The sequence below is a fragment of the Aplidium turbinatum genome, chromosome 13 (assembly GCF_918807975.1).
Source record: "Aplidium turbinatum chromosome 13, kaAplTurb1.1, whole genome shotgun sequence".
NCBI lineage: Eukaryota > Metazoa > Chordata > Ascidiacea > Aplousobranchia > Polyclinidae > Aplidium > Aplidium turbinatum.
Window position 1 is genome coordinate 11,116,847 of NC_137484.1, and position 6,559 is coordinate 11,123,405.

The following is a 6,559-nucleotide window of genomic DNA, read 5'->3' on the forward strand; positions in this document are numbered from 1 at the left end:
GTTTGATTTTAAGAGGCAGAAGTTGTTTTTAGAGGAAAAAAAATAAGTTTTTTCGATGGCATTCATTTTTTGTTTTCGAATAGGAAGAGAACATTTTTAAATACTTGTTTTAGTTCAGGCTATGCACCATGGATTGGGTGATAGAACTGCATTGGTTTCCGGTAAAAATTTACACCAGTTTTTTAACCATTGCATGAATGCCAAGATGAAGCAGATGTGGGACCTTTGACCCATGCTTGCCATTAGGTGGGTCAAAGGTCCCCCAATGTTATTGTATTTGTTTTTAGCTTCAATATGCCTACTTTTAAGCTATGCAACAATAAATATTCCTTGTTTACACAAAAAGTGTTGAGTGAACAATTCTTTGAAGGAAGTATTAGAACATAATATCAGTTTAAGAAAGACTGCCAAAGAAAACAATATTGATAGAAACACTTTGTGCCGTTAGTCAGAAAAGTGTTACGTCATGACACGACGACTTCGCCAAAGCAGAGTGATGAAGCTGGTATCTATGCGCTTGTGAAAGTGTATTCCAGTAAAGGAAGATGTAAGAAGTTTGCTGGCCTGTTGCTGAATGATCCTGATGAGTGATGAGGATAGAGATTTTGAGATTTCTTTTTTGAAGGGGAGCGTCAAAATTAAAAATGCTTTTGTGTTTCCTGATATTGAGGACTTTGTAAAGCGCTCAGAAATTGTGTGCATTTTTGACAAACCTACACAGGTAGCACCTACCAAAAGGCTTTCTAGAGTTATGCGGTTTAACAAAGATTCGTCTCTCCATGACATTTAATGATGCATTGTAACTTTGTTTTGACAGTGCATAAACGAACACTTTTCTGAGGCTAGACTTGAAATTTCACTTTTCGTATTGTTATGATTTTATTTTTTTGTGCAAAATCAAAAACAAAAACTTAAAACATGAAAGTATTATGTAGTTTTCGACTCGATTGTAAGGGTGGGTCAAAGGTCTCACGAGGATGGGTCATCGGTCCCACATGTGTGGGACCAATGACCCACTTTTTCATTTTTTTATAATTTCAGTTTTGGAGGATAAAACTTCGAGATATTCATTTGGTTTTTGGCATGTAGGTAGATGGGTTTGCTGACAACTTTTCTACAGAGTTTGGTGATTCTGAGAGTCAAAGTTTGAAAAATTTTGGCCAAAATGTGCAAAAAGGGTCATTGGTCCCACATCTCCCCTACAGATTTCTTTGAAGCAAAGCGAAAGAAATTGGCAAGTGGTTTGTTAAAGTGTCGCAATACGAGGCCGCTTTTACATCGGAAACATGGTCTTTCGCGCCACTTCACGATCAACTATTTTATTTTTGTGTTTTCTTTTTTCGTTGGAAGTGTTAGCTTTTAGTAATTGTCGTAAAAAAATAAAACCTCTCTCGTCAAAACATGAAACTTACTGTTTTAAGCGCATTAAATCTTTAGATGAGTAGATTAACTAAAATTGCAAGAACTTGCCTTGAGACGTGCGGTTACGTCACAAACTCAGTTTAAAAGACAAAATTCACACACAATAACAACACAAGATCGGTTATAGGCTACACTGTAAAATCGATTTTTTGCTAGCTTGGCGATATAATTTTAATCCAAAAATAATAACCAAATGCGTAAGTGCCATTTAACTTAAAAAGTTAACCCATTTATGCCGAAAGTGAAAGTACTTAAAAAAAAAATTCGGAAAATTTAAATATTGCATAATTATGACCTAAAAAAACATATCACAATAATTTTTTTCCTAATTGTGTTTGTACTTTTTGAGAAAAAAGCCGTTTTATATATAAGACGCTAGGCAAATCCGTTATCAAACTTCACAAGTTTCTTGTGCGTAGGCTAATGCTTAAGCGTTATTACATTTTACTTATCGCTCAAAGTGATAAATGGGAAATGTCTTGTCATGTCATTATTGTCATCGAGCATTTTATTGAAATGAAAGTTCAAAAAATATGAAGATGAAAATTAGCAAAGTAACACAACATCACTGAAACGAGTCATTGCGGAATATGATATGGCTTGAAGCATTTGACATGCAGACCGACCCTGAGACCGACATCACATTTTTTGCATCTTGCAGTGGTTTTTGCATGACAATAGGCGCATCGAGTTGCTTGGTAAAATTATGCTAAATACAGTATAACCTTTCTCATTTACCTATGCGACATAGCCTACCCCAATCAAATATTTTTATTCCCACAAATACAGTGCCTATATTGTAATACTTATCTCAACAACTCAGCGTTCTGCCATTGCTTTAATAATGGTGTTCACAAAGAAAACAAAAATAATTATCTGAAATTATCAGTAAATTACGATAATTATGTTATTGTTCTTAAACAAACACGACTGATTTGACAAGCTTGATGGATGTCACAGTATGCACATTTTTACTACCAATAAAACGCTTAATATTACTGATAAATTTTCAAGCATTTTGCGTTTTTAGGAATTTTTTCAATTATTGCTGACTTTGCTGTAAACAGACCTTTAAGCAGAAAGCAAAATACAAAGTTTGGAATTTTTTATGGTATTTTTGTTTGATTTAATTATTTTGCCTACTGCACGTAAGCGGCAGTGTAACTCAATTGATAAAAGCATCCAACTGGTATCTGAAGGTATAAGCACGGCGGTTACCTCAGTGATTTGATTCTGGATCAAGAGGTTGAAGATTCGATACCTACTGCCGCTGTTGCGATTCTATTTATGCATAGCCTAACTTACAAAAAGTTTTGTCCCTTTACACTGCAGTATATTATGATCGATTTTTCGTCATGTTGATGAAAACAGTTCGTGCTGCATGGGATGGGGCAGCGTTAATCAAGAAAAAAAAAATTATCGTTATCGGACATTATCGGCGATAATTTATCGTTTATCGTTATCGCTTAACTTTTTTTTGATTTATCGTTTATCGTTATCGCTTTAAGCATTTTTCGTTTATCGATTATCGTTATCGCTTAACTGAAAAATCAGGGATGGAGGAACCACCTGGGCCTGGGCCCACCTACTTTATTTTTTGGGTGGGCCTGGCCCGCCCACTTTTAAACGCCAAATTTCTTTAAAGAGGTAGCGAAAACGGCAAATCAGAGAGGGAGTTCCAAAAAAAGGTCTTCACTCATTTGATACACAGTAGTTTGATTATTATCTTTGATAGCTCAATGATGAAATCCAATCTTTAAACTTTTCTGTTGAGTCCACTATTGATGTGCAGCACGTGTGGGTGTGGTTGCGTGTGACTGGTGGTCTGGAGCAATCTACCAATCAATTTAATTATTTTCTATGCTCTCTATGGTTAGAACAGTGATATCATTACATATGCAGTATGCACGTAGCCTACTGTATAATGCTGCATATTATTACTCCCAGATGGCATTAGAACTGTGTGTGTATTGTTGCCTTTTTATTTGTATGTAGCCTACATCTCCATATTTTGTAAAGCGCTATAGAACAATTTAACAATTTTGTAATTTTTTTGACTAAATCCGGCCCAAATATAGAAAGTTTTGTCTGTTGGCACGAAAAGCAATTATGAAAACGCAATGTGTAAACCAGGGGTCGGCAACCTTTTTCTAACAGCGGCCAAAGCCAAACTTTACATGGTCTTGGCGGGCCGTAGCTTATTGATACTAGTTTTGATAGATTCAGAGGCATGATTTCAAGGCGTTGACGTAACCTAATGCCTTCAGAATATCGGCTAGTAATATCCTTGACGGGAATCAGCTGAACAAATTCTTAAACATCAAAATCTTTGTTTACTGCACGCACAAATACTGCCAGCTCAGCTGTAGGCTTATCTGTCGTGTCTGTGCTCTCATCTATTGCCATTGCGAAGAACTGTTTTCAATAACATCCATCTTACACCTTTTCCCAAATTCTCCATCACTATACGATTTCTTGTCTTTTGCTATTGATTGTGCTAGCACAAGAATTTTCTGATTCATTGGTTTTCCTTTCCTTTGTAACAGAGAAATTTGCTGTTTTAAAGCTGTTTTTGAGTAGATTAACCTTGCCGTTCCTTGTTTGACACATTAACTTGGAAAAAATACTATGTTTTGCATCATAATGGCGCTTTATGTTGAGTTATTTGTTTGTACAAACAGAAACGCTGCAAACCAAAGACGTGGGCCTACTAAAATGATTAATGAAAAGTACTTGTTCTTCCATTCGATTATACCTGTACCCAGGGCCGGATTTAGCTGATGGGGGGCCCGGGGCACTTTTAGATCGGGGGCTCCCGTGCAAAAAAAATTTTTCGCGCCTACGGCGCGAAAAACCATCTCTACGTTTACAGTAGCATCAGTCCAGTACTGCGCAGCATTTTGCAGAAACTTTAAAGACTAAAAGGGAAAAGATAACACAAAATCTTTTTTTCCACATAGGGGGGCCCTTCAAAAGTCGGGGGGCCCGGGGCAACTGCCCCCTCTGCCCCCCCCTAAATCCGGGCCTGCCTGTACCGACTGCTGTGAAGCGTTACATAGGCTACCTACTGTAATAAACCACTGGCCTAGCCACATATTATTATAATTTGTAAAGGAGCGGCGGGCCGGATGATTTTTCTTGGCGGGCCGTAGGTTGCCGACTCCTGGTGTAAACGATTTTAAATATTAGTAATGCAACAACGTTATGGGGGGTCTGGGGGCGAAGCCCCCAGAAGTAGGATTGACTTAGACTGCTGCGCCTCTGGGCCCACCTACTTTTAAAATGGTTCCTCCATCCCTGCTCATCATATTAAGCCTTCGACACTAACGCAGGGCACTAACGAGAGTAGTAGCTAGTAGGCCATCTTTTCCTTCAGCAACTACGCCCACCCAATCTATTACACCGTGGGTAGAACAACCAGCAATAAATAAAACCACCCAAACAGCAAATCAACCGATTTTTACGTCTGCGGATGTTGAATTAATAAAAAATGGTTGATTTTCTGTCTAGTCATATTGTTGCTCATGGACTGCGCCAGAGCAGCGCAACAGATAGGTTACACAACCGCACGTAACCTATGCTGATTTGCATCGCAGTTTCAAGGATCCCCGCAGAATTGTGATTGTAATTATCTTATTTAGGAGTTGTGAGTATCGTGGGCTAGGCTACCGGTAACCTATATGATTTATTATTCAGGCACGTGTTAAACCTGTCAGAGTTTTTCCATCTTTTCTCGTTCATTAACGTGCTGGCAGGCGGCAGGCGGCAGGCCTATATCGACTATTGCAGTTAGTAGCTAGGCTAGTATCTTTTTCGTCCCGGACGCGTTGATGACGAAAAATGAAATGAAAGAATGAATTTTAAAGTGATTGTCTTGTGTTGGTAGGTCTACCAACTGCGTTTTGTTGCTTTTACCTTTTTCAGAACTTTACCATGTTTGGTAGGCTATACCGTATATTATTTTTTGCTGTGACAGTCAGATATAAAAAACAAACTGAACTGTTAGGCTACCGCAGGGCTACTCAACTGGTGGACCGCATATACCGGTAGAGCCTTTTCATCAATAATAGCTATCGTAAGAATCAAGGGAAAAGCTATACCGGTTTCATAGTTATGTCGCATTATAAATACAGATGTGTTGAGCTAGATTCTGTGTGAGTGGCGTTTGTCAACGGGAAGCTTGACTTATGTTCTGTGAGAACGTTAGGTTTTGAATTTGCAGCATTGAAATGCATTTTGCAATAATGATAAATTTCGGTCAAATGTTAAAATATAAATTTGTTAGTTAAAAACATGGTAGGCCTACATGTTACACGCGGTCTGAATCCGGACCTTCTGGGTGTTGAAGGTGGACCTCGGGCTTCTGGAAGAATAACCTCATTGCCAAATTTTAGGGCCTCTTTAAACAGATTTCCATTAGGGAAAAGTAATTTTTTGTGATTATCCAAGAAGCTGGGGGCTTCGTCCCCAGACCCCCCAACGCTTTGCCGTCTTCTTTGATGTGCGACCCACACAGCTACACTACAAAGACACAATAGGCTACATTTTTTTCCTTTTTTATTTCTTTGTTTGTGTCAGACAAAAAATCCAAGTCGTGTTACATACTACCTGAAAAGTGTTTCGGTGCTCGTAGGCTACTGGTTGTTTAATTTTTGTGGTTGCATATGAAATATTTACCGGACCGCAAAAATATTCAACTTTTCAAAATGGACCTTTGCTCACATTAGTTGAGTAGCCCTAGGCGACTGTCTGCCAATATTGAATATTGTTGAGCAGACCAAATGAGTCGGCCCCTTAGCGGCTGTTAGCCACAAAGTGGAAAGGCATGGTGATGGATAACACGGCCCTGGTTGGGTAAAAGCAATCGATTCTAAAAACAAAACAAACAGACCACAGTCGGCAAAAATAAAATAGATACTTGCCATAGGCCTACTTCGTTATGATGCTTTCTTATTCCTATTTTGTGCATGTTTCATGGTAAACTATTACACATGACCTTAGGTTTAATAAGAAAGAAATTTAATTTTTTCGTATTAGAAACTTCTGGTTCAAAACCTGCACTTATGTTTCTTTGCAACTCATACTTCTTTTTCTTCTTTGTTACTTGTGTAATAGTTTACTTGTTTGAAACCCTCAC